The sequence below is a fragment of the Cervus elaphus genome, chromosome 5 (genome assembly GCF_910594005.1).
Source record: "Cervus elaphus chromosome 5, mCerEla1.1, whole genome shotgun sequence".
Classification (NCBI taxonomy): domain Eukaryota; kingdom Metazoa; phylum Chordata; class Mammalia; order Artiodactyla; family Cervidae; genus Cervus; species Cervus elaphus.
Genome location: NC_057819.1, coordinates 130,379,698 through 130,395,650, shown reverse-complemented (window position 1 = coordinate 130,395,650; position 15,953 = coordinate 130,379,698).

Genomic DNA, 15,953 nt, shown 5'->3' with positions numbered 1-15,953 from the left:
AGTGCAAACCCCCTGTGATTATGAACACAGCGAAGAAACAGGGTGTCCATTCAAAAGGCAAAAGAAGCCAAGATAAAACTGTCCGAAGGAGACCAGGGGAAACTGTCTCCTTCAGTCTCCGGCTGTATCTGTTGGCACAACGAAATGAGATTCCCTTCTTTCTCTGTTCCCTCCAGTTTAACTCCTTCTGAGAAGACGCAAAGCCATCGTAGAAGTAATAAGACCTAATCCTGTTTTCCTTGGCCTCTGTTACATGGGAGTTTCCAAGATCAGAGAAACGTTCAGGTCATTTTTCATTAAACAGATGAAATCACTCCTTCCCTCCCACCCCCACACGGAGACACTCCCCCACCCCTCCCCCCTCCCCCCTCCAGCACACAGCCCAGCTGATTGGGGAAGTGACTCTGAGCAGGCAAGTCTGCCTTCTCATCTCAAACTGGGTTTGCTTCTGGGCTGGTATCTCTTGACACTCTTCACCAGCGTTCAGAATTGGGGATAACCTCACATTGTCTGCTTTTGCTTACTGGAGTCCTGGCTTGCGTACTGAGCAAGGATCGTGACAACCAGGAAAATGGTAGTTATCAAATCGAGGCAACATAATACTCTCCTCCTTTGCAAATACCTTCAACAAACACTGATCCTTGTTTGTGCCAGAGCGTCATCACGTTCGCTCGGGCCCAGCTTCTCTCCTCTGCGGGCACAAAAATCTCTATTTTCCCCTTGCCAACACTCACGGAATCTCTCCAAAAGTCTCTGTGGTGTTCATTAGTTCCCGTGCACCCAGACGTGCCCTAATCCTGTTGTCAATTAAAATCAACACCTTCCACCCCATCTCGACCACCTCTTTTCCCCAAACTTCCCCAAACTTCCCTTATTTGTCAGATTGGGGCTTCTCTAATGGCTAAGATGGTAAAAGAATCTGCCTGTAAGGCAGGAGACCCGGGTTCAGTCCCTGGGTTGGGAAGATCCCCTGGAGGAAGGCATGGCAACCCACTCCAGTATTCTTGCCTGGAGAATCCCATGGACAGAGGAGGCTGGTGGGGTCGCAAAGAGGCAGACACTGCTGAGTGACTAACACCTTCATACTTTCTCCCTCCTAGAAATGTGCTCATCTGTATGTGACCTTCAGCAGACCTCCTCAGAGCCAGATATTCTGTTGGGACATCGATACCCCAGGTGGACCAAGCGCAGGTGGCTTACTGCCTCGTGCCTCAGTTTCCCTTTTTGTTAAGAATGTTTCTAATCCCTCCCTTGTGAATCGGGGCTGTTTTTAGAGTGGTTGTTAGCCTGGGAGCCTCCTGAGACTTGATTGTCTCAGAATGAACCAGTCTGTACAGGATTCCTACTGCCTTAGAAGAGGGGAAGGGCAGAAGGGTTTTCAGAAATCCCCAAGCAGGTCTGATACCCAGCAAATACAGCAGATGCTGGCCTGCAGAGAATTCTTCTAAATCGCCTCACCCCCATCCTCCAGACAGAGTCAGAACCCCAGATCACCAGATCACAGAATAGGTTAAAGGAATTTTTATTCTAAAGCCAGAAATGCAGAGCTTATCACCTTGACAACAAGAACTTGATTGGAAAGTAACAGAGTCCTCCAGATCAGAAAAAAAGGCTCCTGTGTAGACCCAGAGTTATTTGTTTATTTGTACTCAAAATCTCTCTCAACTCTTTTAACAAAAAGAGATTTTTTTTAGCAAAATGGGATAAACAAGAGATTTTGAAAAAACTCATTTTGAATCATTCTTTTGCACTGTTACTAAAGTGGAATTTACGGGTTAGTTTCAGCTGTGTGTTTACTTTCTCACCTCACTGCCATCCCATCCCCTTCTTCCCTTGATTTCCAAAGTGAACATTTTTGAGGCACCCCAGTGGCACTTTTTAAATTAAATTAACTGATGAACAATTGCTGTAACCAGAGGCGGGCTTCCTACTATACTAAAGAAACTTAAACCTCAGGGCTCATCACTTGCACAGGCTCCTTTGAAGGCCCTATACTTAAACTTGTATTTTTAAAGTTTATATTCTTTTTTTTTTTTTCTGGTCTCACTCCTTGGCATATTGGGATCCTTGTTCCTAGACTAGGGATTGAACTCTTTGCCCCTACAGCGGAAGCACAGAGTTTTAACCACTGAACCACCAGGGAAGTCCCTATAGTCTTTTCTTAAAGAGCTCTCCCCTCAAAAAAAAAAAAAAAAAAACTGTAAAAGCTTAAGGCCTTATAAAAACTAGGTCTGCCTGTAACTAAAGCTGTTGACAGTAAACCGTGACATCGAAGGCTACAAAAAAGAGGCTTTTCTTTCTGTTCTTGGCAGCACCTGATACACAGTAGGTGCTTAATAAAATACCAGCCTTTAATCCTATCCATAAACTGATGGCAATATCACAGAACTTGTTATTGGGAATCTCTACCCTAACATCCTGGGGCTTCCCTGGTGGCTCAGTGGTAAAGAATCTGCCTGCAATGCAGGAGACATAGGTTCAATCCCTGGGTCGGGAAGATCTGCTGAAGAAGGGCATGGCAACGCACTCCAGTATTCTTGCCTGGAGAATCCCATGGACAGAGGAGCCTGGAGGGCTGCAGACTATGGGGCTGTCAAGAGTCAGACACGACTGAGCGTACATACTGAACGTAATCCAGTTACCGTAATTTCATGCTGCTGTATTCCACTTTAGGGAGATTTATACTCCTCATTCTTCCCATAAACATTTTTGGAGCATCTCCTGGAGGGCTATGATTTAAAAAAATGCAACTGACTAGGCCAGCTGGGAGGTGACTGTAGCCGTCGGGGGAGAGATGAAGGACGCCTCGTCTAGGATGGCAGAAGGTCAAGGTATAGATAGGTGATAGATTTGGGAAGGATTTTGGTGAGAACTTCCTGAACTCTTCCCCCCCGCCCCTTGATCTCCATCCATTTTTCAGTGGTGTGAAATTTACTCTGACACAGTTTGCATAGAGGTGACCCACTCTATCTTAGCCATCCCCTCCTGCCCACCAAGAATAACCCTGTATTCATCTCTCTACTGGATGAAACACAGATTCATGTATCTCACAATCCTCTTTTTCACCAGAAACGTCAAGAGAAGAATATGGTGTCTGGAATCCAAGAGGGTCTATTGCCCTCCAGAAACGGTTACTGCACCCCTCAGGTTTATGGAATTGGAAATTTGGAAAGCATGATAAGAAGCTTCTTGGTTTGGCTGGACTCTGATTGCAAAGTCCTTTATCAGCATCTCAGCCAAGGAACTGACTCCTCCATCTTTCCCAGAAGGCTTGCATTGATTGGCAGCTCATTTCTCCTATCAGGGAGCTCTTTCAAGCTGGAAAATCTTATCTCTTCACTTTCCATTCAGTGATCCAGGGTGACCCACCTCTACACCAACGTGATGCAAATCTTGTCTTTCTTCCAAATGACAGACCTTTAACTATTTGTACAGCTTTCAAGCTTTCTTTTCATTTTTTTTAAACCATGTTAAATTTTCAAAAACATTTTATATACAATGTGGTTCCCAAGCCTTTTCATATCGTGCCATTTTTCTTTGAATGTACTTCACTTACTAACATTTCTCTCAACTTAGCACTCCCAGAGTGATTTCCAGGACTCCAAATATGGTTCGACTAAGACGGACCACAAATAGATTCACCCCTCTTGTCATCAGAAATTGTGCTTCTATTAATTTAAAGCCGTGTGTGTTATTGTGGCAGCCAAGCCGCTCCGTTGTTTATGGAGGACACCTGTCCTGCTGTCATGCAATTGATTTTTTGAACTTAGTTGCCAGGTTTTACATTTACCTCTATTTGGACAGGAGTGTGACATACACAGATTCAACGGTTGGAAAAAGAGGAAAAGGAATTTACATCATTGAGCCCCGACTTTGCCAGGCACTGTGACAGATGTTTTATAAACATGATCTCATTTAATCCGCTTAATAACCCTGAGAGACAGGTGTTATTATTACTGTTTTATTAACAAGGAAACTGAGGCTCAGAGAGATTAATCAATTAACCTAAGGTCACGTAACTAGTAAACATTATCAACAACGACTGTTGACTCCCCCACTCCACAGCCTGCCTTCCCTGTCCCCCAACCAAGACTTCAGCTTTCAAAACAGAATTTGAACTAGAGTTTTTAACGAGGAAGGGAGAGTGCATTCTTTTGTTGTACATTATGTTACAGGGAATGTCTTTTTTTTAAACTTCTACTTATTAATTTTTTTTCTTTAGTTGCAGTGACTGGGGCTGTTCTCCGTTGCCCTGTGCAGGCTTCTTATCACACTGCGCTTACTGCAAGCTTCTCTCATTGCGGAGCTGGGGCTCTAGGCTGGCGGGCCCGGTGCATGTGGTGCACGGGCTCAGTTGCTCCGAGACACGTGGAAGCTTCCCAGACCAGGGATCGAAGCCATATCCCCTGCATTAGCAGGCAGAGTCTCATCCACTGGACCACCAGGGAAGTCCCTGGGAATACCTTTAAAGCAAAATCTGACCTATGACCCACCCCACCCCTAGTTCAAAACCTTCTGATAGCTACCTATTCGCTTGGAATAAAATCCAAATTCCTTATTACTGGATATTATGCTGTGTTCAAGGATAACCTCTGCACTGTGTCTCCAGGGACAAGGTAAGAGATGGTACCATTTAACCAACCTCAGAATACAGTAACACGCTCAGAGATACCCACTGGGCACTCGGACAGACACGCCATCTATAATACTGAGCAACCACTGTGTGTGGGTTGTGGATCTACCTGCAACTTTTTTTTTTTTTTTTTTGCCTCTACTGTCTCTTTGGACTTCACTTTGGAGCAGGGATCTTTCCGTGGCCCTGAGTAATCCCTGTGGATGGAATTGGGGAGATGAGAGCAGGACTTTTCCCAATATTCTCAGAACATAAAAAGTCCTCTGGTTGTGCAGTGAAAAAATAGTCTCATTACAGTCATTGAAATGTCACATCCTGAAAAATACCTAAACTGGCTTAATACTCAATCTTCTTGCCTCCTCAACTCATGATTGTTTCAGGATGGAAACCTGGAGTAGGGACGTGGGTCCTACCCATCCTCCCCTTCTCTGCACAGGCCATCTGCCCAGCAGGTTCGAAGGGGATTGGACCAGCAGAGGAGGAGAGGAAAAGAAAGGGGACTTTTCTCTGGGTGACATCACAGTCTTGGGTCCTTGTCAATGGTTAAAGCTGCTACCCTTGGTGGACCATGCACTCAGTAAGAGCTGGTTCTTTATCTCCTGGGTCTCTTTTATGACTCCTTATTCATGCAGTTGTCTTAACTCAGAAAGTTACACTGCTATTCCAACTGGCAGCTTTCACCCCTTACCTCACTTATGAGTATGCAAAAAAAAAAAAAAACAAAATTAAATTACATGCTATCAAAGCCATGGATTGTAGGTATATAGCTCAACAATGTTTGATAAGTGTAGGACAGTGACCACCCTGATCAAATTATGCAACATAACCATCACCCCAGAAATTTCTTCCATTTTCTCTTTCAGTCAATCCTCATGTCCCATAGGCAACAACTGGTCTGATTTCTATCACCACACACTAGATTTGCCTGGTCTTGAACTTCATATAAATGGAATTATATGGTATGTACCCATTTATATCTGGCTTCTTTGACTCACCAAAATTTCTGTGAATTTCATCAATGTTTTCTGCATGTAGTCAGTAATTCATTCTTTTATCTTGCTGAGTAGTATTCCATTGTATAAATACACAACTGTGTGTTTAGCCATTTTTCTGCTGATGGACATTTGGATTTTTTTTTTTTTTTAAGTTTGGGACTATTGTGAATAAAACTGACATAAATCTCTCTTGGGCAAATTCCCAGAAATGTCACTGCTGGATCATAGGATAGATAAATGCTCAGCTTTATAAGAGACTTCCAAACCATTTTCCAAAATGCATAAATCATTTTACACTCCCACAACAGTGTATGAGCGGTCCTGTTCCTCTGCACTAACACTAACATTTGTTGTCAGATTTTAAATTTTTGACGACTCTTTTTGGGAGTGTGAAATGGTATCTCAAGCTTTTAATGTGCGTTCCCAGTGACCTTTCTTCCTGCACGCCCTGTAATTCCCCTGCACGGTGTTTTGCATTACAGGATTCATGTGACATCAAATCTGACGACCCCCTACACTCTTTTGGAACCCAGATGTTTATTTCCTTTCTCTGGATGGGAAGAATTTGAATATCCATTTTTCTTATGACTTTTCACTTTTGCAGCTGCCTCGGCACCGTATGAATTCAGCTAGACCCATATAGGGCGTGCCAAGCGCTGGAGGGGGAGGGTGGGGGACCGATTGTCCTGAGTTTCCAGGTCTGGCTGGAGACAAATGGGGCTGAGAATCCAGGAGCATCTGTTTGAGACTCTCAGCTCCCTTACAGGCAACTTGGGAGGTGGATGAATTCGGGATAAGGGAGGGAAATGTGAAAACCCAAATAAACATCTGAACCTGTAGGTGGTGCTTATTCAGATTACCCCAAATTCTCTGGCCTGGGGAGAGTTGATGCACACTGATGCAGATAAGGGATCTTACAGCAAGGCCGTGTTTATGGGGCTTTCGTTCTTTATAGCTTAAAGCGCATAGAAAGGGTGAGGTTTGCTCTTTTTCTGAAAATCCCTAGTCTCTGTAAATTCATGAAGCAAGAGACACTCCTTTCTTAGGGTTCTCTGAAACAGAGAGCGAGGAAGGAGCCCGAAACCTCATTTCCCCTTAAGCTATGGGGCCCCTGAGTCCCAGAATGGTCAGGTCTCTATCCCCATCTCCCAGTCAACAGACCCGCCTCTCTGCAGAGCCAATTTTGAAAGTCCCTGAAATTTCTGAAGCCATCACTGAACATGAACACACATCTGACCTCTGAGTTGATTTCATCACCCAGCTGGCCCCTGTCTGAACCCCTGCCTCCATGGAGAATTCTTGAAATCCATCCTATTCTCCACCTGCAGCTGTTTTCTGGGATTTGAAAAAAAAAAAAGAAAAAATGATATGGCATTTTTAAAGTCTCCCCAGTGGCCCTGCTCCTTGATCTCCTATTCCCACCAAGACTCTTTCGACTCCGGTTTTTTAACTGTGTTATCTGGTCATTTCAATTCAACCTCAGTGCACGTGTCTAACCCTTGAAACCAAGCGTGCCCCCTCATGCCAGACAGCAGAATGAAGGTGGCAGGAGAGAAAACTGACTCAACACAGCATCAGAAACCAGCCATGAGCTGTTGTGGATCAAGGAACCAGAGGAAACTCAGCTGTCCAGCCGGGGGCCAGCACCCAGAGTGATTAATCTGAGCGGTCCTCCTGGGCACAGAGTGTGGAAAGCGCTGTCTTTCTCTGGTCTCCGCAGCCACGCTGCTCAAGAGGTCATAATCACTGAGACAACAAATGTCTCCTGCTCACTTAACCACCTGACAGGCTCGCTGCTGAAGCCAGTTGCACAAAGGGACCCCACACCTAGTAGGGAGAGCTCCCCATTCAACAAGTAAATTTAATAAATGATGGCGAGTTACATTCCTGGATTAAATTTAGTCCTGGGAGTTCAGTGAAGGAAAAAAAAAAGAGAGAGAGAGAGAGCTAGAGTCAGGAGTTCTCTAACTTCTAAAGTCTTCGTCCGAACATGTATTGCCTTTAAATACCAAACAAAAAATAAAAGATTCTTTAATAAATAAATTGATTACCAGAAAAATGAAATCAATAGCCTGATTGGTAGTACCATCTTCCATTTCGATCATCCAACGTGGCCAACGTGGTAACACATATTGTATGTGTCACAACTTTAGTGACTTAACTGAAAATATAATTCCCATTCATGACCCACGGTGGGGGCCGGTGAGGGTGGCAAATTCCTCACTTTCCCAGAAACTCTGTCTGGGCTGATATGATAGCTACCCTCTCCCCACCACGGTGCCACTTTTTCCCTCCTGATTTCTGCCCGAAAGTCCCTCTGGAGAAAGAACCCAGTAGCTTTTGACAAGCAGCCAGTGATTATGACTAAATGTCTTTTCTGCTTATCCAGTGCATCTCCTGATCAATCCTGGACAAAAATGAGACGGTGTGCCAACCTGCGGTTGACCCAATATGCCAAGACCCGGACAAAAGACAGGTTTCCACAAAATCGAGAGAATTTATACGAGATGGAAGAAGGAGCAGCCACCCTGCACAGGGAACTACCAGCCTGGGTGAGGAGCTTCTTTACAGACCTTCTCCTCTGATACACTGAAAGCTCATTCCAGCTCTGTCTTCCCGGCTGGCTTGGAAGAAGAGGCAGAGGGTCCCACCATCTGATGACGCTGGGTGGGCAGCGATTTGGGGTGATGCCCGCCCCTCCTGGGAGCAGAGTCTTAACAGACTGCGAGCCCCTCAGGCCAGGACCCGCCCCCCAAGCTGCTGCGGTCCCGCCACAGCTGTTTCCGTTTTTTATGACGATTTTCTCCGCCTTTCATTTTTCCAGGCCAACGAGAAGCTCAGGGGCCCATCTGTTTTTCTCTTGTGTGTTTTCCCATTCCCAGAAGCGAAGCAGAGACAGGCACACGTGCATATACACACAGAGCATGCCTGGCCCCACAAAGCCCGCTCGGCCCACGAGGAACCGGAACCAGCGGTGCACAGGCCCCGCCGACCACCCCCTGGGGGCCTGAGATGACAGGCAGCCGTGGGACAGGAGGAGGTGTCCGCAGACGGCTTTAAGAGAACAGTGAGGCGCACACGTCACCATCTGTAAACTAGACAGCCGTTGGGCTGACATATGACGCAGGGCACTCAAAGCCGGTGCTCTGACAACCTGGCGTGATGGGGTGAGGAGGGAGGCGGAGCGGGGTTCAGGGGGGAGGCACTCGTGCATACCTGTGGCCAGTTCGTGTTGCTATATGGAAAAAACCATTGCAATGTTGCAAAGTAATTATCCTCCAATTAAAATAATTTTTTTTTTAAAGGATGACAGCAGCCTTGGATATAGGAACAAAATCTTCCCCTGAAAACCACTGCTTTTTCTTCCTAGGAAGACTTGCAGTTTTGTTTTTAACTTTTCCATCAAAAACAGAAAGAGACAAACAAAACCAGGCCTCGTGCTTTAAGCCCGAAGTGCAGATTCACTCAAATTCCAGAAAAGTCTAAGAGGAATGGCACCAGCAGGTTTAAGAAGAGTTAGAAATGAATTGAAAGACCAACCTGCTCCTTAAGAGAGAAAGAAGTGGTGTCATTCCTGCAAAGGAGGACACCATGCAAGCCAGCCAGTGTCCCCAAGGCCCCGAGGACAAAGCTAGGGTTTGAGGACGTGGTCACGTTGAAGCACCCAAACGAGACTTGATATTTTAAAAACATCTGGCTGTGCTGGGTCTGTGCTACTGCTCCGGCTTTTTCTAGTTGCAGCAAGTGGGGCTCCTCTCTGGTTGCGGTGCCGGGCCGTCTCACTGCAGTGGCTTCTCTTGGTGCAGAGCACGGGCTCTGGGGCCCGCAGGCTCAGTAGCTGCTTCTCCCAGACTCAGGGGTTGCGGCTCCTGGGCTCGAGAGCGCACACTCGATGGTTGTGGTACATGGGTTTCGTTGCTCCGCAGCATGTGGGATCTTCCCGGATTGGGGATAGAACCTGTCTCCTGCACTGGCAGTCAGATTCTTAACCTTAGCCACCAGGGATGTCCAAGACAGGGCTTTTGTGACTATTTTTCCTTCACTCTGTGGCAGGAGGACCAACAGTTCTCTCCGAAGCTTTGCCACCAGGGAAGCCCAGGTCCCCTTTGCCCTTCAGTCATTCAGTCGTGTCCAGCTCTTTGCAACCCCATGGACTGTGGCACACCAGGCTCCCCTGTCCATCATTGTTTCCCAGATTTTGCCCAAATTCATGTCCATTGAATCGGTGATGCCATCCAACCATCTCATCCTCTGTTGTCCCCTTCTCCCACTTTCAATCTTTCCCATCATCAGCGTCTTTTCCAGTGATTTGGCTTTTTGCATCAGGTGGCCAAAGTATTGGAGCTTCAGCTTCAGCATCAGTCCTTCCAGTGAATATTCAGGGTTGATTTCCTTTAGGATTGACTGGTTTAATCTCCTTGCAGTCCAAGGGACTCTCAAGAGTCTTCTCCAGCACCACAATCTGAAGGCATCAATTCTTCATGCCCAGCCTGCTTTGTGGTCCAGCTCTCACATCCACACATGACTACTGGAAATAGCTTTGACTGTATGGACCTTTGTCTGCAAAGTGATGTCTTTGCTTTTGAATACACTATGAAGGTGCGTCATAGTTTTGTTGTTCACCAATAGTCACTAGGTATTGGCAAATATCCCCTGGGGTGGGAGAACAGTTGCCTTGGTCTGGAGCCATTGCTGTGGATCTATGTCCCTGTGGTTCTTGGTCTCGAACATACTCCTACCACTTCCCCTTATTTAAGTCTTTGAAGACCTGAATCATGTGCTCCCAAGACGTTGAGCTGGTATAGTCTATGCCTTTCCCAGTCTACCTAGATAGCACCCAAGTTATTTGATTGCATTTTTCTTTGTCGTTGCTTTCTTTCCAACTGTTTTATGTGGATTTGTCTTTTTTACAGCAATTGTTTTCAAGCATAGATGAAAGTTGTGCCTTTTTTTTTTTTTGGTAATCACCTGTGGCATTTAGCAATTAATAAATTGTTCCACTCACCACAAAGTACATGGCACACAGTAAGCCCTCAATAAATAACCGTGAAAGGAAAGAAGGAAGAAAGGAATGAAAGAAAGAAGGAAGGAAGGATAGGAGAGAGGGAGGGCAGTAGCAAGGAGGGGAAAGGAGGGGGAGGAGGAATACGTCGCGCCTTCTGGTAGAATGAGAGAATGAAGAGTATTTCCTAATTATTCTGTCTTTGCGGAGATATTCCTTTATCCTCTCACTACTAACTGCTTCCCCAAATCACTGAAATCCTCATTAGAAAGCCGAAGTCTAAAGTGCTCGGGCCCGGCGCACTGGGAAGACCCAGAGGGAGCGGGTGGAGAGGGAGGCGGGAGCGGGGATCGGGATGGGGAACACGTGTAAATCCATGGCTGATTCATGTCAATGTATGACAAAAACCACTACAATACTGTAAAGTAATTAGCCTCCAACTAATAAAAATAAATGAAAAAAAAAAAGAAAGCTGAAGTCTAGGTAGCCCTGACTTTGGGCTTGGATGAAAAAATCAGTAGTCCCGCTTTCTGATAACATCTGATTTGAAACCTCCCAAAAAGCAACCATCTTAAACCAGAAGCAATAGCATGTGTAGCTTGTTTTGTTTTTCCATCAGTGAGGGCACTTAGCAGCTGCTGCAGCGAGTGTGGTCCAGGCCTTGGGTCTCATCAGTATAAACTCGGAAGAACCTCCAGGTCGCCTGTGAAGGTGGGTCAGCGGTGAAGATAAAGGAGACACGAAGACACCTGAAACCCGAGCCACTGAAATGGACACACACGGGCCGCACCTCTTATAAGGCACGTGTGTGCGGAGCTGAAGCGAGAAGCGGAGCCGGAGGGTGAAAACCAGAGCCGTCTCACAGAACTGTCCCCAGGTCGGCACCCTGGAGGTTGCGGATAGGAAAACAGAAGCAAATAACCAAAAACCCAAGGTGTGTGAGCCTGAGTCTTCCGAGACGCAGATGCCGAGATGGGTTTACGCGTAAGGACATTATCAGAGGACACGCCTGTGAGAGGCCACACGGGGAGGGCGTTGGACGAGGTGGAAGGGCCGGCAGGCCCCAAGGCGCGATCCCCTTGGGTTGGATATCTTCCTTTCATCTTATCTGTCAGTCGTTAGAATAAAACACCGTATCAGAGAAAAGGTGATTATTGAAAATGATGCAGCGTTCTCACCAATATAGCATACGAACAGACCATTCCATAACCTCCACATCTTACACCCACTCTCCACTGGCTGTACATATTTTTGAACAAGCAGATGCTACCCCTGAACTGAAGAAAATAATACCCCGCAGGGATGCTGAATTTGGACCATGTTTACATTTGATCTTCTCTGTTTACAGGACTCTGAGAAGTGCCCACTTGTTTTTCTTTTCCACCTAAGGGATGATTGTGCTGAGTTGCCGGGGCTCTGAGTTCCTTATCACCCTCAGTGGTCTCAAGCCATAAATTTCAAGTCACTGTTAACGTGGCCAGACAGATTTTTAAGACTCCTATAGACAGCAGACAATTAACCATCTCCTGTCAGCTGGAAAATCAGCTCAACGGCTATTCAAGTTCATGTCCAAACTCCTTTATATTAAGGAAGGCTTAGCAAGATTCCTTCAGTCTCAAACTAGAATCCCTCTGAGGCTATGGACACAAGAAGAAGTCCAAAGTGGGGAGCCAGCCATGAGGAGGAAGGGCTATGCAAAGTCCTACATGCACGGGTTGAAAGTCAGTTACCATAGTTACTAGTTAATTTCTTTTTATACCCAAATCACTTTATGGGAGTCATTGTGCAAGTTAAGTCCTACAAGTTACCAGCCCATACATTATTTTCCAGTTTACTCTGTTCCTGGACATTTGTGTACAAGTGTGTACTAACCTGGGACAAGTCACAAAATGGCCAGATGGAGATGCCTGACAGTGGCTGGGGCCCCAGCCTGCATCACAGTTCATTCCTGTAGTGAAGAGGAAGGAAATATTGGTGCGTGGAGCAAGCGTTCCACCCTAGGTATTGGGGTCCTGGCCACCGACTCAGAAGGCAGGCACCATAAGCAAGCACCCCCTGGAGAGATGCTGAGAGCAGATTCTTGTGCTCCATCCCAGGGAGCAAGGCAGGCAGGACTGACCATTGCTAGGAAGGCCTCATGCGTGAAGATGGCGGGGAACTGACGCAAATCAAAGGCCAGCAAGCAAGCCTGCCATCGTGTGACACAGTCTCTGTTGTTGATTTGGGGTCTCACCAGTCTCCTCTTCAATCGTTCTATGCTCCCTTCACACTGAATGACCCATTTCCCCTCCCCAAGGCCCCTCCCTGTCTCTGTATATTCAAATTCCATCTGTAGTTGGAGACCCATCTCAAATGTTATGTCCTCCACGGAGGTTTCTGTTAGCCCTCTTTCATTCCACTTTGATGCTTTCAAACTCTGGGGCCAGAGAAGACTCTTGAGAGTCCCCTGGACTGCAAGGAGATCAAACCAATCTGAAGGTCGGTCCTAAAGGAAATCATGTATGGATGTGAGAGTTGGGCTATAAAGAAAGCTGAGCACCGAAGAATTGATGCTTTTGAACTATGGTGTTGGAGAATACTCTTGAGAGTCCCTTGGACTGCAAGGAGATCCAACCAGTCCATCCTAAAGGAAATCAACCCTGAATATTCATTGGAAGGACTGATGCTGAAGCTGAAACTCCAATACTTTGGCCACCTGATGCAAAAAGCCGACTCATTGGAAAAGACCCTGATGCTGGGAAAGATTGAAGGCGGGAGGAGAAGGGGATGACAGAGGATGAGATGGTTGGATGGCATCACCGACTCAATGGACATGGGTTTGAGTAAACTCTGGGAGTTGGTGATGGACAGGGAGGCCTGGCGTGCTGCAGTCCACGGGGTCACAAGGAGTCGGACACGACTTGGCAACTGAACAACAGCAATCCCCTTCATGAGGGCACCACTCTTGTGATTGAATCACCTCCCACAGGCCCCGCCTCCTGATACCATCACACGGTGCTTAGGATTTTAACATATAATTTTGTAGGAACACAAACATTCATTCTATTCAGAAATATATCAACTTTCATGGACCCAGGTCAGGAAAATCTTATTATGAGACAACCTCATCAGTGAGGCTTCATTTTTTTGTTTTCCTGCAACAAGTGACATGTGGAATCTTAGTTCCTCAACCAGGGATCAAACCCACATCCCCTGCATTGAAAGTGTGGAGTCTTAGCCACTGGACCAACAAGGAATTCCAGTGACAGATAGTTATGTTAGCCATATTAAAAACTTAGGTGTCTCAAGAATTAGAAAGGAAAAAAGAAAACGCTATAAAATATTAATAGAGCTATCCATACTGAAATCTCCTCTCATTAAGAAAGAATTTGAACCCTCTAAAAACTAAAACCCAGGGTGAGATTGCTATGATTTCTGCCCCCTTGCCTGGAAATGACAACGTTAACAGTGAGATCTAACAATTCAAAGATCCATGAAGGAAAAATAAAATACTATTAAGTCTTGAAATTCCAGTAGAACATAGTCTGGGCCTTGAACGTGTACCTTTTATAGGAAACCTATTTAAATGCAGATTATAACTTTCTACCTGGAGTTACTAATCTGTTTTGTAGCCAAAGAAAACAAGAGAGGCTTTTTCCAACATGGAGCCTGGGCAAGCTTTCAATTTGTCCTCTGCCTCCTTCTCTAGGTCTTTCTTCATGGCAGCTGCTCGAGGGGTCACCTTTCCTCCTGCCTGTAGAGCCCAGCTGTTCGGGAACAAAGCAAGTGGGATGTATTGCATGACAGGAGAGCGGGGAAAGGAAGAGCAAGCTCTGGGGCAAAACAAGTGTCAGGTCTGGAAGGAGTTAGCCCGGGGTTGTCTTCCTGTCTGCAAAGGGGAATCAAGGTTATTATTTATACTCTTGCTCAGCTAGCTTTTAACTGAATCTGCATCAAAGCCTGGTGAACTGACGAGAGTGCTTCTAGGGGGAAAACACATTGTGAATTCCAAGCAAGGTTATTAATGAAGGTTTGGACAGTGGTCTGTTCTTCCGCTGGAAATGGCATGTGTTTTTATCCACAGACATCAAGACGCAAGTCAATATTTTTAGGTGCTTTCTCAAAACTTTTCGTACTTAACTGAGCTTGTCGTTCACCCAAATGTCTTGTTTTAGTCCCATGAGAGGCAATCCCAGTTGATGGTTGAAACGAACATTTCAGGACTTTACTTCTGACCCCATGGAATTTTGTTGGGTTTATTTGGATCCATTCCTGCTAAATCTCAGCTCATCCTGAATTTTGACTGGTGAAGCTGTGAACATTAGTTATGCCCTTCAATTACTGACCATAAACACATATCACAAGCATTTTTTTTATGGCTTCATTTAATTTTTCTTGATTAAAATGTGGAATGGGACTGAGGCAAAATAGAAACTAAATGATCCTCTTCTGGAGATTTTTCTGTCACGTCAATTCCTCTTCCGTATTAAACATCTCTGCTTAGTAGCTGTTGATGGCAAGTGGCCATCTGAAGCACAAGAATACACGGCTTTTATACCTGTCTCAAGTCAATTTTCTGTTTTATTATTTTATTTTTTAATTGAAGTATAGTTGATTTACGATGGGTGTTAATTTCTGATGTACAGCAAAGTAATTCAGATCTGGGATTCTTGCCTGGAGAATCCCACGGACGGAGGAGCCTGGGGGGATACAGCCCATGGAGTCACAAAGAGTTGGACATGACTGAAGTGACTTAGCATGCATATTTTATATATATATAATATATATGTATATATATATATACATATGTTATTTTCAAGTCCATTTCCTGATATCAGTTATGATGCTAGAGCTTCATGAGACCAGACAGTGGTCTGGTCCTCCTATCATACCCCTTAATAAAGAACTCAAAAATAGTATATTTAAAATTACTATCTCTTGGCTGCACATTTAGTGAAAATGTTTATCCTAAGCTATTAAAGGACAGTAATGGCAGTCAAATACTGATATTTTTCAAAACTGAGCCTGAGGTTTTTTTTTGTTGATTTTTTTAACTTTGAGAAATGCCGCTCAAGTAGCCTAGAGGCGTCCTGTAAGCCCCGGGGGTAAGCCGTTGCTCAGTCCAGAAATGCCCTATTTCCTCTCTTCAGGGACACTGTGGGGGCAAAGCCAAGCCATTCAAAATGACGATGAGATACGGTCATTCCAGCTCTGACACCCAAACCGTGTCCTGGGGAGGAGAGAACACGCCGTTCCTTGAGACACGTTGTAGATAAGCCTTCTAGAACTTGCAGCAACCACAGAAAAGTGAGTCCATTGGCCTCCTCAGCTACCCTATTCGATA